Source organism: Argiope bruennichi, chromosome 8 (assembly GCF_947563725.1).
Source record: "Argiope bruennichi chromosome 8, qqArgBrue1.1, whole genome shotgun sequence".
Classification (NCBI taxonomy): Eukaryota; Metazoa; Arthropoda; class Arachnida; order Araneae; family Araneidae; genus Argiope; species Argiope bruennichi.
Genome location: NC_079158.1, coordinates 105,983,406 through 106,001,587, shown reverse-complemented (window position 1 = coordinate 106,001,587; position 18,182 = coordinate 105,983,406). Strand labels below are relative to the sequence as shown.

General features: G+C 25.3%; 1 protein-coding gene across 1 annotated transcript in view; it reads left to right on the top strand.

The window, feature by feature from the left end:
* The window catches only part of LOC129981029 (uncharacterized), a 272,688-nt gene that overhangs the window by 221,930 nt on the left and 32,576 nt on the right, over nt 1–18,182 (top strand). The gene's annotated exons all lie outside the window — the stretch shown is intronic.

Below are 18,182 nucleotides of genomic sequence, written 5' to 3'. Positions count from 1 at the left end.
TATATCTTGAAAATAATCAAACTTTCAAACATTAAGAACTATTTTTAGATTAAAAACGTCCTCAAAAGCCTATTGATTAATATTATATCCTTTATGTTAGGCACTATAAAATGAATGTATTTCCACAGTTCATTGAATGACAATTTCTATTATTAAAAGAAAACAACAAAAAGAGAGAAAATTGTATCATTCGTCCATAAATGAAGCGATTCTGTACTTGTGGCCTGTGAAGTGTTACAGGCGCACAGAAACAGCGCGGACCCGGGGATACGCCCGAATGTCGAACAGCCACAGCGTGTCTGACGGCGGGTAAAGTAACCATGGGAAACCAATCCTTTTCAGGATCCTAACAATCGGCTCGCTGATCGATTGCCACGTATTTTGAGTAAAGATTATTGTTTAGAGAATTTTCTGGGTTAGTATGGGAACTCGAAAAAAGAAATTTAATTATTGAGAGAACAATTGTATTTTAATAACTGATTTGATGTTGATGAAATAATAACTTTTTATCTTGCAGGCCATTAGACTCCTGCTGACCTGTAGTACTTTATAAGTGCAAATGCGATTGCTTGTTAAACGTTATTATACAGAAGTAAAGAAGTATTTGTTTTGGTTTAATTTTTCAAAATCATTATAAAAAACATTTGTTCAGATTATCGTCCTTTTTTTTAAATATACTCTGAATTTTCTTTTTTTAAAGCAATTATTATGAAACGGTTCCTTTAAATATTGAATTTCAACTGTGATGTGAGTGATGAGAAAAAAGTAGTATTTATAATTTGTTCAGACAAAATCGATGTCTGAACAAATTATAAATTATGTTTTATTATATGTTTAAATATTAATGTTTTGTGGTGTTGATGGGAAAAGAAAGTTTTAAAAATATATAAGCATATTTTGTACAAAGATATATGCTTTACTGCCTTATCTTAATTGGAGTAATAATTTTAATGTTATTTAGAAATCTAAATCTGGGAAAGGAGTTTTGCTCTTATCCACAAAAATGTATATAATATTACAAATGTATAAATATAATTTTAGAAAAACACATTCATGATAAAAATCTGAATGTAAAATTCTAAAGAACATTAATTGGAAATCTTTCATTTGCTGATATAATTTCTTAAGCCTTCGACTTTTCCTTTCATACTTACCTTTTTCAAACAGTATTGAATTTTATAGATAGAAAAGTATTTGGTATATAAAATTCTTGCATTTCGCATTTATTTGTATCTATTTAATTAAGACTTAGACACGTAATTAAAATCATTGGAGAATCATTATATTATTTACATTTTTGCATCTTTATTTGCTTATTAAGTTAACAATTCTTAAGCATGTTTTAAAATCTAATTTACCCATCACTTGCATTTCTATAAAATTTAATAACTAAAAATTTTTGCGATTTTTTTCATTACAATTCGTACTTAATTATATTATTCCCTTTGAAGTACTAGGTGTGCCGGTTAATAATTCTTAATACCTTTGTTTGATGGCACTGGAGGCAAGGTTTGGTTAATTGTCTCTAATGTTATGTTAGTTTGTTGATAGAAATATGTGTCTAAACTCTGTTAATGTGCAACTGCTTTCTCGTTAACGAAATATTGTGTTTATGTGGTAAATATGTATAATTTCAAACAAGATGAAGAAAACATATAGAAAATGTTGTTTTTCCTTTTCAATCAAAAGAAAAACTTTGTGGAAACTTATGGTAAAAATGCCCTAAACCAAGACGTTGCATTGGCTTAGACGATTCAAAAATGGTAATTCCATGCCTCTGCATTTGGTGGGCTCAGTAGTGTGTAATATACTATGGGCTTCTAAAATCAGGCAAAACAATAAATACTGTTCTTTACTATCCACAACCTATAAATTAGACCAATTAATTGGTCGAAAGTGAAAGAACTAACGCGAAAAGTAATTATCCAACAAGATAGCGTCTTATACCATACAGGGAAATATATCAGAGATACTATTCCTACACAAGGATGGGAATTTTAGCTCCACCCACCATAATCACCAGATTTGACTCCTCCGAGTCCAGCTTTCATCCATAGATGTTTCCCAGCAACACTTCACTAATTACGAAGATGTCGAAAAAGGCTTGATGACTGAATCATCTCAATAGTGAACAATGTTTTTAGGACAACATGCACCATTTGAAAGAAATATGAACAGAATATATAGCCGGCGATGACGGGTGCTTTGAATAAAGTATTTGTTACTGTTTTTCCTAAGTCGATTGTTTTCTCAAAGAAATATTAAGAATTTTTAATCTGGCGCATAAAGACAAAAAATATGTAACATTTATATAAACCAACTAGTGTGTTTTATTCATCATTATAATATTTTTAAAAGGATGAACAATCGATTTTAAATTCATTTCTGTTTTAAAAGAGTGCATTTTTAATCATCTAATATGAGACAGCATATCGCATGGTTTTTGAAATATAAACATTTATTGATTAATCATTTATAGTAAAAAATTTAACGAGGCAATTCTTTAAACTTTGAATATTTGATTTATTGAAACTCTTGAAAGTCAATAATGTAAAAAAAAAGTATTATGGTAAAAAAAAAAAGTATTTGTATTGTATTTCATATTCTTGAAAAGAAAACTTATGATTCCCTCCGACGAACCTCTTATGACGTCTACGCGGAAAATGGATTACGTCACTTCAGCAAAGAAGGATGCTTGCGTGTGCTCGAAACGTAAAAGTATGATGGAGGAATTTCTCTGCTCTACATCTGTGAGAAAGAATTTCGGAGCCATATTTTCGGAAAGATTTTCTCTTAAACAAAATCTGCAGTAGACATTTACATCTACCTGAATGCTAAGCAGGCAATTAAAACTATTTTGAATGAATATTATTAAACTTAAGTTTAATTTAAGAGACGATTTTTTTTGTTCGATATTTATATTTGAATATCAGAAAATATGCCTCGTTATAATTTCTAGAGAAATCGAATGAAAGAATACACAAGCACAATTATTGTATTTATACATTTAAAAAAAAGACTGTAAAATAAATAGTTTTGTATATATTATAAGAAACATTCTAAGACTGTATTTTTCAGAGGTAATTATTGCATTATAAAGCATTTATTGAATAACATAATGTGAGTTTTTTAAATTTTGCTTAAGAACTTGCACCACTGACAGTTTTAAATGTTCTATCCATAAATTTTCTTTTGTTTTGGTGTTAAGGAAATGTACAATTTGGTGCAATTTTCATTCTCGCGTTACTTTTTTACTATATGTTCGAAATAATTTTGCTATTTTTTAAAAAAATAATTAGTGTATTATAAGAGATTTATTCAAGAACGTAATGAAGTTTTTTAATTATGAATAGGAATTTGCGGTAGTGATTACAACTTTTAATGTTCAATCTATACTCCAGAAATTTTCTTTTGGTTTTGGTATTAAGAAAATTTCTAAAATTTTCACACTAGCATTATTTTTGTATTAAATGTTTGAAATATTTCTTGATATTGAAAATAGGAATATTTTGAATGTTAAAGAGTATTAATTACATCTGTAATACTATTTGCAATATCTTGGGGATCGCAATCTAGTATTTTTTTTTGTATCTGTTTCGCTAAAGACTTTTTCAGAAAGTCTGGACGTTAGTAGACAACAGTTCAGGTTTAGAAAATTCACAGTGGAAGAATATTTTTCAGATTTTTAGTGATAATTTTGTGTTCAGATTCTCCTTTTCCTTTTAATCTATAACTACTCTCAATATTTCAGTTTTTTCATACAAAATGTAACATCGAGAATTTGCAATACTGGAAATAATAGTACTTTTAGGATTTTTTTCTTTGAATAAATAGAATAATCAAAGAAATATACATGTGTTATTTAAAAAATAAAATAAAATGGTAATCTTTCAATCGAGGAAAAAAAATTCAGAATTTGAAATTAACTAGAATTTACTTTCATTTGAATCTGTACCATTTTATTTATCTTTGAATTTACACCTTTCTAATAATGAGCAATTGCCTCATTGATTATTAATAATTAATTAATAACAGAAATAATTTGAGACAATTATCGCAGTCGTGTTATATCTGCGACTTTCCTTACTTTCAATTTCATCCAATATCATAGCAAAGTGAGATTAGAAAAAAAGGGAGGGAAACACTCCCCCAAAATTCTGTCAACAAGGAATGTAAAGCGGAAAAAGTTTCAGGGGGATTTTCCATTTACATGAAGGGGATTTCTTAGTATTATTTGCTGACTCAGCATTTTGGAGGGGATGATTTAGAGAAAAATATATGACTTATGAAATATGATTTAAACAATCATTTTTAATAGAGTCTGAACGATTAAGAAAATAAAAGGAGACTCAGCTAAAATCGAACGGCTCGAGGAGAAAGAAATTATAAGCTATTTATACAATAGGATTACAAGAAATTTTATTTACTTCAAATTCAAACATTTTCTAAGATACGAACATCATTAATTATGCTTATTTCTGTATTTGAAATGTTGGATAGCATATTTTCTTAAATTAATTTCAGTTATATTTTGAGATAACTGAACAATGGGTAGAATTACCTCAATCTATGAATTTCTGAATAAGTTATTTTGATGCACAGCTATTTTGATAAACAGTAAAAGAAATCTACTGCTACTCTACCGTTCTTAGGTACATCTTGCAATTGTGAATCAAAATACAATACAAAGTGGTTGACTTTCCATTTTGCAACTGCATATAATGAAAATATTCATTTTTCAATGGAATTGATTAAATAAGCAAAAACGCGCTATATTTCATTTCAACAGTTATTTTGAAAATACTAAAAAAAATATTTGTACTTTGATTATAAATTACTATCTCAATTTGATTATCCATTCTTTATTCTAAAATCCCAAGTATTTAAAGAAGTTAACTTTATGCTCCAAGGTATAACCATACTGCAATTATCAAATAAAGTTTAAATCGAATTCTTTTCAGAGGAATGTCTAGGCAAATCATATATGACACTCCATGGAAAAAGATATTTCCTAACGTGGGGAGAAGGACAAATTTTAATTTTGAAATTCAATTATTAATTATTTGTCAGAATTCTTATGATCATGAAATTTGATAATATTGCAAAAATTACTTAGTTGAAACCGAAACTAATATGATAGAATTTAAGCATGATCTGATTTCAATTTACTATGAATGCAATGTGAAGACCTTCGGTGAAAGTGAAGTTGGATCTTTAGTGAAATGGGAACTTTGTTAAAAAGAATTCAAATGCGAATCTGAAAATCTTCACTGTCTTCAGTTTACTTCAGAATCTATCCTGAGAAAATGATTAAAGGAGCTACGAGTAATTAGCAATATTACTTTTATAATTCAAGTATTTCAGCATACTTTTAAGAGGATTCTTGTTGTCATACCAATTTTTCTTACCGAATAAGATTGATTTTGAATGATATTGATATTCTTTATTATTTAAAAAAAATCAGAACTTCAAATTTTAAGAAAAATCAAGTGCAAATTGTTAGAATAAAATGGCTAGATATATATTTCAATTAATAAAGTATACAGCTTCCTTGCCTTGAATGACTTTTCTATTACTATTCTGTAGAAATGAGTTTGATTTGAAAAGAAATGTTACAACAAATAGAATAATATTGATGATGCGCATACTATTCTATGAACAAATAATGTGCTTAATACTTCTGCTATAGCCATGGAATTAAAACAAAAAAAGACATTTCTATTCAATCTGTATAATTACACTGTAATAATTGAAGTCATTAGTGATTCACCTTTGATTTTGAATATGGCTTATCGCCTAAAGTCGTAATTAGAATTTAATGCTTGCTAAATAATAAGCTAAAAAATGCATTGAAAGATGCGAAGAAGAGCCTTAAATAATTATTCTGTTACAAAAAGCTTTAAAGAAAATCCTTCGGTATTTTTTTGAAAATGGCAAAGAAACTAATATGGTAATAATGCATTTATATTTCTTTTCTACAATTTTTTAAACAGAAAATTGAAACCACTGCGAATGCTTAGTCTTTTTCCTAAGTATCTCTTAAATATTCAAGAATTTAATAGATGCATTCAAATTTCTGCATATTCACCGAAGCGTAAGAAAACAGATTTTAGTAAAGTATATTAGAACGCAGATCACGCAGCTATTTGGCAGTGTTTTCACTATTAATGGAGATTTGGAAAGCATCTATTGATTAGATTGCTTTGAGTCATTTAAATGACCGAAAAGAACTGCAGAATATTTCTCTGGTAAACATAAATTTTTTTTTTTTTTACTGTCAAAACATATAGTTTCCTGAAAAGAATGTGATTTGTTAAATTACTGTATTTTATGTTTTTTCTTTCTTATTATAAATAAAATAAATTTCATATGACATTATGATCTGCATATTATACTGATTAATCATAAAATTATAATATCGTGCGAGTAATTTTCTTTTCTGCAGCAAAATATTTGTGCTATTGAAATATAAGGATTATTAAAAGAAAAAATTATCTATAGAATCATTGTTTGCAGTTTTGATATATCCAAAAAATGCAAAGTAATTGTCTAGCATATTTGTTAAAGAAATTAAAATTCAACATAATACAATGAAAAATTAATAAGAAATCTTTCTCATAGGGTTTGTTATTTTTTTTCTTATACGTGAGAGGTTTTTCTCTCCAGAATTTAAAGTTGAATCTACTAAATAAGGACATACTGAATCATATCAATATTTTTTAGTGGTTATTCATAACTGAATAAATAAAGAAAATGCATTTCAGTCGAATATAGCAGGATTTTGCTTTTGAATTTGCGCATAAAAATATACTGATTGAAGTAATGGAAAATGTTTTTGTTTTTACGCACATTAAATTTAATTTGATTTTATTGTTTTAATTTCCTAAATGGAAAGAATCACATCATGCGAGTAACATCAAGAGGAGATCATTGGTTGATACAGAATTTTAATGTCGGAAAAAAAGTAAGTGTTAGAAAATTTAAACTTTTGAGTCTAAGTATAAATTTTTGTAATATTTTTGGTTAAATATTGCAAATAGATTATACGCAATAAATATGGCTTTTCTCCTCTTTCATTGAAAAAATTAAATAAAAGCATTGAATGATTCAAAATAATTCCTTAAAATTAAATTATAAACGTATTTTAAGTTTTTTCAAAATGATGTAAATTAATTTGCCTTTTCTTTTATCATTAACTCGAATTTCCCAGTTTATGTCAAAATACATCAGCGTACTTCATTATAATCATATCATTACTTATTTTTAATATTATCAGTAATTTAACAGTAAATCTGAAATCTAATAAATATATGTTTTTTTTCTCTTCGAAGCAAGTACATAAGCATTGTATAAACTTATATAATATCAAATTTATTCCTGATTTCAATAATGATCCCAATTAATGTTTGTCTAATAACTTTAATCATAATTAAATTCATTCATCAGGAATCTTTCTTTACAATTCAGTTTCAAATATTTATAATTTTTATTATATTAATTAAAAGTTCTAATGCTTAGAAATTTTTATTTATCAATTTTTTTACCATTGAATAATTTTACCTTAAAAAAATTCAAATACTTCAGAAATTTAGATTAAAAAAACATTTATTCTTTCAATAGAAAAATATATTTGTATTATCTGAACGATACGAAATTTTATGTATATTGCAGAAAATTAAAAAAGTTAGAAAATTGAGTTTGAGGTTTAGTTTTAAATTTTAATATTTTTCACAAGTCTTTTTGCTGATTCAAAGATTTCTTTTTGTAAGTGACACAAACAAAGCATTTATAAGTTAAGAAACTTTTTGCGTTAGATTATAAAGAAAATAATGTTATTTTTACAAATATTGCTGGAAAGTGGATATAACCGACTATTATTTGTTCACATTTTTCTGTTCTTTACATTACTGTCATTCACTATTACAATATTTTAGGATGGTATGCAGGTATTTCATATGTAAAAATTTATTATTTTGTTTCACTTAATTCCATAACTCTTTTATAAAATTGTAAATCTAAAACTACATCAATAATTTTTGCCTTATAGTGATATTAGAAGCTTTGAATTAGTATGCATCATTTAGAGTAATTACGCTCTAAAATTACATCTATCGTAAATATATAAAATAAGAAACTACTCTTGACAAGCAAAGATTATCTTCTGATAAGACAAATTAACTCTTGCTTTTCTGAATAGGAGATATAAAATACTCTATTTTATATATTTGAAACTAGGGTTTAGCTATGTAGATTTTGGAAAATCAAAAAGGATGTAAAGATTTTTTAGCTATTGCACACGGTACGTGTTTGTTATATTTTGCATTATTCATATAGAAATGAGAACTTTAGAAATGTTTATGCATGAAAAATAGTTAATCATATAGATTATTCAGGTATGAATAAATAAAGAACTCTTAATGTAAGTGCTACGAATACGTTTTTTCATGAATTTCTTTAGAAAAGAAGTCAAAATCATTGTCAAGCATGATACTGTCGACGTTTCAGAAAGCACAATCATTTTAAAATCGATTAAATCACGGCGCGCTTTAAAATCGACTAGTCTTTTGAAAGTTATCGTATTTCGAAGCTTTTTTTATATTGACATCATCAATATTCGCATATAATATTTCAAAAAGCAGTTAATAAGCTTGCGTGTGTATGCAGATCGATTATCTAGAGAGTTGGTTTACTCAAATCGATGCTTTTGTACTTTTAGCGCACTGTTAGGTTTTTAAGTGTGTTGTAATTCTATTTGGTAGATGTTTTGTAGGTGTTCTTGCATATTTTTTTAAAGTAACTTTGAGCTTCAAGAAAAGAATTAAATGACTTATTATAGGCCAAAAGTAATAATTGCTTTAATTTTTTCGAATTTCGAGTTAACGCATTATGAATCATCATTATCTTAAAATTTCGTGTTATCAAACATTCTAACATCCCAAACAAGGTTTCTAGGTATTTGCAAAAAAGCCTTTTGTCGTTTTTTTTTTTTTGCTACACAAGCTGATTGCGTTTAAAATGGAATATGAATTGAAGTCAATGTTATTAAGTAGTTAATTACACAAACACACACACACGCACACAACTACACTATTAATGATTTATTTTACTATGGAATTAATATTTTCTTTTAACATTTTGGAACATTTTATCTAATTTGTTTATAGAAAAATGTAAAAAAATATATATTTAATCTATAGAATTCGAAAGCATTATATGTTATAGGCTTATAAGTTTAAGGATAAAATTAAAAGTTAATTAATTAAATTTTAAAATTAAAATTGAAACACTCTTTTGCTTAGGTATGGATCCTTCAAAACTCTTTAAACAACTTTAGATGTAATAATTTTAGTTAACTATGAATCTTTGATAGCAGAAAATTCAACAATATGTTTAGAAAAAAAATATTTATAATGTCTTTACAAAAATTAAAAGTATAATTAAAAACAACTTAACAAGAATAGCCAGTTAAGTACGATTATAGGGAAAATAAATTCGATTATAGAGAAAATAAAATTTTAGAAGAAATTATTTGAAGAGGAAATTGCTTAGATGCAAAAATTGGGATTAAATTCTAAATTAAAAATTCTAAAACTGAGGACAAATTATTTCTGCCTTAAATTATTCTTGAATTACTATTTATTTTCTCTAAATCATTTCAGAAAGTTGGCTACTGAACAGTTGAAGAATCAAAATTTTTAGAAGTAATTTCACAAATAATAATGAAGAAGATAATAAAGATTCGATTTAAAAATTTAATTTTTTTGATCTTTAATTAAGCATCACATACAGTTAAACGAAATTATTATTCTATTTTTGCTAAAATATCTTTAGTTTTCCTTATTATTTATTCAGCTTAGTGTTGGCTGAATTGCATAGAAATTTATTGTAAATTCTTTTCATTGCCATATTTGCTATCGGTTAGTATTCTATAGAATATTCATTCTCGCCTTTTTCTTCATAATTTTTTCCAGATATTATTATTTTGCATTAGCTTTTAAAATCTAAATGCCATTAAAGGCATTTTCCAAAAGCATTTGTGGAAAATAACTTACCGAATGATGCTATATATTTATCACGTTATAAATATAAACGCAAACTGAAGCTTGTGGAAAACTATTTCCATGGAAACATCATTTACCTTTCTCCCAACAGAACAATTAATTTTTTCCCCGCACGCCGTCTTTTCCCAAAAGATTTGAAATCAAAGGCTAATCCAACCATTGAAATAATCTTCAAATCCACGAATTGTTGCTTCTCGTACGATATGCTGCATTGATTTGGGAGAGGAGGAGGAAACTCATTCAGTGTCTAATAATGACTGACGGAAATAATTATGCTTTGAGTTAATTACGGTATTTGAAAATCGATTAGAAATTTATTTCTACATGATTTATGAGCGAGGGAACTTACATTCTTTCGATAACTGAAAACTGAAACATAGATAATATGTTAAATATTTTAATCTAGTTTATGATTTTCAAAATTTATTCAGAAAAAGAATTTGCTTTTTCCTGATGACTTCAGTTTCTAAAATAATGCATTTATTAACTAATGAATAATGATAATTTAATACAGCTACATATTTTATGTTCAACTTTGGAGAAATTATTTTCTAGGATTTAGGATTTTTTACGAAAACGAGATTTTCATTTTATTATGAATTAATAAGGAGAAGTTTTTAACGATTTACATATTGCTAATAATATCTGACAAAATAAATGTAATAATCTTTCTTTTTAAAGCATGAAAATCAAAATTAATTATTTTTATTATGTAAAAGTAATGAAACTCATAATTTTCTTTTGTATAGATCAAAGTTATAATCTTTAAACTCAATTTTTATGCTATGCCATTGTAAGCAGAATACCATGCACGCGTTTCTGCAAAAAACACAACTTCAAAGCAAAGTTTACAAGCATCATCTAAAACTAGAGAAAAACATTTTATAATAAAATTTGCAATGGAAATGAACAGAAACATTCAATATTGCTATAGAGTCTGAAAATTCAATCTATTTGAAATCCATAAACTGTGAAGAAATATGCGATTACAATTGCAATAATTGAATAAATTACTCTGTTTTGAAAAACTGTGCTTTGGCATCAGAATACAGGAAAAGATTATTTTTCTCATTTTCGTCTTTCTTTTTTGCGGAATATATTTAATCAATATGTGGTGAACTAATTTTTCCATCCTTACTTCCTTATTTAAAAATTAATAAAGTAATCTAATTTTTAAATATTGTAATAAAAGCACAAAAGTGTATTTGTTTTGACCCAAATTACGAAACTTTTTACAATTATTTGTTTTGAAAATGAATTGAATTGTTATTTTTTATTGTAATCTCTTAAAACTCTTTTTACTAAGGTATAGAAAACCGGCGGGGGTGAAAATTTCCCACATATACTCCCCATTTTCTTGCGCAAAAGTGTGGACTTTCTTTACACCCACGAATACCTTGCATGGAATTTAAGTTATAGTTACAAAGTATATATCTTCTATCTGAATATAGTAATTTTAATTAATCTATCATGAGAATACATATTTTGAACACCAATTTGCCGACGATTGACACAAAAATTTGGCATTGAACTACAGTTTATTTGTATAGAAATTGAATCATGAAACTATCCTACAGAGAAATATTTTTTTTATTTTATTAATTTGACCTTAATTATCTTTAACTATGTTTTGCTGAATTATTCTATTCATTCAGCGTAAGAATTTTAATCATGTTTAACGTAAGAATTGAAATCCATACACTTAACCAGCCAGGTAACATATTTTAAATCACTCTTTGTGAAGGCCATATCGACATTTAATTTTTAATTATAGCACTATTCAGATTATATCATTGAACCATTTACTATATTGCAACAAGAAAGTTCTTTCGAAATCAAAGTGATCTCTACACCAATGAGAAATTGGTTATTTTCTTTTCTCATAAATCTTAATTCGCTGGAAATTAAGGATCCATTCTTAAAAAGAAAATATCTTTTCATTATTATTAACAAATATAAAATAAACACATAGATTATTACTTTGAGCTGAAAAAAACCCAATACAATTACAAAAGAAGAAATGATTTTATTAAATGTTATTTCAACAAAACAATGCAGAACGTGTATAGAAACAAATAATACATGATCAGAAAATTATTCTTACAAAATTAAGGGAGAATCTAATTTCTAAAAACATCACAATTAATTTAAATAACTTCCAAAACTATAATAGATAGAAGAATCAAAATAAATCATTCTTTAAGACTGTTATTTGTTTTTTATTCAATTTGTTTAATATTATCTTTCACCTTTATTGTGCATTTAATTTCCTATTATTTTAAAGGGCAATTTAACATTTATTTTAAATTAGACTATTTCGTGGGCATATTTTGTTTCATTAAATGATTCCTGGTGATAAATTAAGTAAGCAAACCTAAGGCTCAAAATATAATTGTTAATTCAAATAATTTTTATTACATTTTATTAATATTTTATATCATTTATATCATGCGTTCATTTTTTAAAAATGTATTTATTCTAATTCTTTGCTGTTTTACAAATATAAATTCTATCTTTGACTTTCTAGCAATAATTTTGATGTGAGATTTGAAAGTATGATACTGAAACAATACATGCATCTTTTCCAAAAAAAATATTAAATTTAAATTCAAAGATTTTGAAATACATTCTAGGAAAATTTTAATTAAAATGTTTTGTTAATGTTTTGTTTTAAAAAAAGTTTAAAAATTTTTTAGCTGAAATTCCTAACGAGAGACAAAATTTTTAAAGATAAATGTTTGCAATGTTTATTTAAAAAAATGGAAATTTCTTTGGTTGCTTCGGAACACTCTAAGGCAGATTTCCTTGGTGAAAATTCTAAATTATTTATGTATTTGCCTGATTGTTTGACGCTCTTTTATTTTTAAAAATCGTTCTGTAAAATAATTCCATTCTCGTTAGAACTAAGAAGTTACAGATTTTAGAGCTTTTTTTTCTTATTATCATAAAAATAATAAATGCACAGAAAATTTATAAGATTTATTTTGATTCTTTTACTTCTGCGAAAAGTAAATACATTTTTTAATCAAAAGAAAAAGGAATGTTATACATAATTTAAAGAAAAGAAAATTCAAAATAAATCTAAATTAATTATGCAGTGGTATATTGATTCCCTGTGATAATGTGTTTACTTTCAATAGGCTGGAGAATGAGATTATTTTCTAACAAACTCAGGAAAATAACATATAAAAATTTAAGAGTGCATTATAGATTTGTTTGTTCCTCAAGATTTTTTATAAATGCGTAAGTATCAAGATTATTCAAATGCATATGCATTATTTATTTTCTTGTTGTTATAATTAATAAATATTCTAAGAGGGAAAATTTCATTTAGTAATTGATTATCTTGAAATCTATACAATTATTGATTGAAAAAAATATATTCATATAGTGATAATTTTTAACTGAACGCTGAAAATATATTCTGCTTCCTATATTTGAACAAGATATATGGAAAAAGAACTGTATGTGCAGCGTTAATTTTATGCAGTTTATCAAAAATTAAAAAAAAAACATTTGGAACAGTCTGCTTTAAGAAATAAAATTTTGCTGAGGTCCTATTTTGATTATTAAAATTAATAACGAATATTAATTAATTAAATTTGTAATAAAGAGAATTTTTTAGAATATCAGTTAGAAAGTTAATCTGCAGATTCAATAAAGAAAATACCCTACATTTTATTACAAGAGAAAGTAATGTTTCTTCGCTAATGAGATTCTTTTTAATTTGGTATTATTATAATCAAAAATATTACTACTTAACTTTCGTTTTTTTAGAAATATAAATGTTTATTTCATTAGTATTTCGATAAATATTTAATATTTAACATTTTAACTCTCAAATATATGCGTCTTTTATTTACATCAAATTTTCTGAAGCAATTTTATATATAGATATTGAATGCATCCTAAAATATCCACCTCATATTTAGTGGGGGGAAATTAGCGTTTAAAGTAGAATAAAACAGCCACTGCATTAATGAAATTAAAAATAACATTCTACAAGAATTAAAATAAAAACTGAAGAACAGAAGAAGAGAATTTCTAGAAAAATCTATTCGTACTGACGCTTAAATTTAAAGACTGTCGCTATGATAAGCTTAATTGTTTAAAATAATCCCTGCTTCGTTGGAAGGCATTTCTCTAATTTCTGTTGGAATATTGGTAGTATGTGATAGAAACAGGAAAACATTATCGTGTTGAAGGAGCTCCACAAATGCAACTCTACACAGCTCATCGTATGTAATTTTTTCGATTGTAAGATTTCTAGCGTCAACAAATCTGGTTGCCATGCTGCGTTGTTGCGCGAAACCTATCCATTTGATTAGAATTTGTGCTTATAGGGGATCAGGCGATTAGGACAGAAGCAAAACTACTTACAGTCACTTTTAAGGTGCACGAATACTAAAACTCGTGCGTTATTTTCATTTGATGATGTTTAGTCAAAAAATGAACAGTTTTCTAGCTCCATTATCATAAATCATGTGATGATTTATTGGTTTTTTTTTCTTTGATGACTTTAGTTGATATTTTTATAGCAGATTTCTCTCAGCTAAATGTTAATTGTTTTCATTGTTGACATCAAATGAAATAATACACAATGTACGGTTATTTTGACATATTTAAAAATGAAATACTGGAATATTGTATTTACATTGATTTTAAAGATATTTTACATTGATTAAGTTCTTGTCAGTTATTTATAAAAGCATTATTGAAGAGTAATTACATTATAAATTTTGATGAAGGTGCAAATCTTATCTACAGCCAACAGTTAAATGAATCATTATAGTAAATTCATATTACAATTGTTAATTAATCATACATTATTCCAATTAATATATTAAAAACATTATGGAATTAATTTCATCGTGACTAAATTAAATTCTCGGGGAAAAATGTTAAAAAATTTAATTATAAGAATTATACAATAGAATACACATAAAATTATTGCTACATTTAGTAAATAACTACAAAAGGTCTAATAAAATAACAAAAATAGAGGGTAATATAAAAATATTTTTTACTCGATCAAATGAAGAATATATGTTGTGCTTCTCTGTTTAGTACTTGAAATATTATTTCATTAAAATACTTCGAATATCACTAAATTTTAGCTTCTACTCTCAAAATTCAAAAAATAATGAGGAAAGGTTCGGTCTATTCATTAATTATCTATGGAAATCATGTTAATCTTAAAAAACCTAAGATAAAGGTACATTTTAATTGAGTATCAAAGGAATAATCTTACATTAGATTTCATACTCTAAACTCACAAACCTAATTTATAGATTAGGTCACTTAATGTATATTTTATCAATTTGAATGAATTTCGTTATGATATAACTTGTTTATTTAATTAAATTCATCATTTGTAAGATCTCTATTAAAAGTTAATAAGATCATTCTGAAAAGAAGAAGAGAAAAGACATTTTTAAAGAAGCATCTTATAGTAATTACGAAATTTTTTTTTAAGTCTAATACACTGAGAATAAAAGAATAATAGGAATTGAATAATAAGAGAAATTATTTTTAATAATTTAAGAGAAGGAAATTATAAATTGGAATAAAGCTAAATTTTTAATGATAACTTAAATGCACATAGAGAAAATTCTATCTCCAATTTACTAATTTTATTTTCTTTTTAAATTCCCCCTCCCCCCATATAAAAGTTATGTTGAGAATTATTTGCATTCTAAACGAATTCAGGTAGCGAATGCATTCCAATGATCGTTTGAATATTAAACGTTTTAAACTATAAAATATACAAATGAATAAATTATAATAATATCAGAGTGAACATTACTTATAAATTGAGATAATGTAAATTTGGAAATCATGAAGGAAAAGGAAAATGACAACAACAATTTTGATAATTTAAGCTACATTATTAAATTCAAAAGAAGAATAAATTTACTTTTTTACTTTTAGATATTTATGTTGACAGATTTAAAAATAGTACATGTACTATTTGGAAAGGGCAATAAAATTAGGTGAGCTTTTGCTTTCAGAATTTTTAATAATTTTCAGAAACTTTAAAATATCATGGCATTGATATTTCTGAAATAATATCTTCTTGTGGAAAAGAATTCACAGAATTTTAAAAAAATCATAGCGTTATTAGGATTAAATGACTTCTCTTAACTGGGAAAAAACTCAATTTGCATTTAAATTTATTTTAAAAAATTTAATAAAAGCTCTTATAACTTGTTAATTATAACATATGGAACATAATTCTTTTATTCTTTGAGTGTCATTATTTTCTACACATAAAATGAGGAGGGAAAAACAATAGCGAGTTATTTACTCTCAAAAGTCGATAGTTTTATTTTAGAGTCTTAAATGAAAATTGATAAGAAATTAGGAATTTTTAATTCACTTCATTGTTTTAATAATTCTCAAAAAGTTTTAAAATGAGTTAGCTAATATAACTATTTGTTATTGAAGAAGATTAAGAGATTATTTTTTAAATAAAGATTTAATGATAAATTGTTTAATTTAAAAGTTTCAAATTTAATTTTGTTTAGTATCAATAATTAAATTGCGATTCATACATATGAATATACATACATATTTTACAGAATGAATAACTTATACATACAAGAAATTAGAATATCCAATAGAAATTTTCGTCAATGTCGAAAGTAGTTTTTTTTTAAATAATTTAATTTCACTCCTAATTATATTCAATAACTGTAAAAGAATAGTAAGCTTAAACTTAAAGCATAAATCAACGTTTTCTATATTAGATTTAGTTTTTACTCAATAAAAATATTATAATTAAATTCCTTGAAATATATGGTTAGCAGTAAACTGCTAAAGGAAGTTTAAAAGTAAATAGGATTTTTAATGATAATTGATGATGCAGTATGAAAGACATTTTTTAAATTATCAACCTCATCAATATAATGATTGAATTTCATTTATGAAAGAATAACGGATTTCAACAATGAGTAGTTTTCAGTTTCATTTAAATTGAGTTTGAATTCATTTTTAATGAAACACATGAAATTCAAATCGAAGAATAAATTCAGGAATTTAACAAAATCAAGCATCAAATGAATTCAAGTATTTGCAATGACCTGAAGAATAGTCATATGTTGATTCGACTGATTCTACAATAAATGTTTAATAAAATAAATAATATTACTAATAAAAATGATGTGTATTTCTATTAATTATTTTACCAATAAGGAAAATTAAAATACTATAATTTTTTTCTATTTCAAAGCCTTATTACTTCTGTTAATAAAATATATAATATTTGTAATTTTTGCGTTCTATGATTTGTAATCATAAATTTTAATTTTTTAGCTACTATTATATGAGTAGTATTTCATTTAAAAGGTATTTATATGAGTAGTATTTCATTTAATACACATAATTTACATAAAGGTTTATAACGCTATAATGTAAAAATAAATACTTACCTAGCTGCTTATTGATAAAAACAATTGTTGAAAAACGGAATAAAACTTAGTAAAAACTATTTTCTAAACATTAAATGTTAATGGAATTAAAATGATTTTTAATGTTTATCCACTATAGCTCAAGCAATTGATGCTGAAAGATATTACTAAAAGGGTTAAGGGCTATATCATCTATCTATTGATAATTATAATAAAAACTAAATAACTAATTAATAACTATGTTCTAAAAATAATAACTATGTTCTAAAATAACTAATTATCAAATTACTTAGCTATAAAATAATTTGATAACTAGTTATTTTAGAATTTGAATGCAACGATTATATTTGATGGAGTGAACTGTAAGAGAATTACTTCTGTCCAAAGGATATAAAAAATTTGTTTATTTATTTCAGATGAAAGGAACTTTTAAGAAGTAATGAAGGAATTTGATCATCTATTTATCACCCCTTTTAAAGTTATAAGGCGTGTATTTAAAATTCTCTTAAAGCTACTATTCTCAGCTACGTAGCATTGTATGATAATTTTTATAAGTAAAAACTCTGATTTTGAAAATAATTAATTCTATAATAACAAATATTTTAAGTACGAACTACGTTTCCTTATTAAATATGAAATTTGATAGGCAGTAGTTTTCGTTATTAACTTCTCTCCGAAAAAATATTTCATACTAGGATTTCTATATATACAA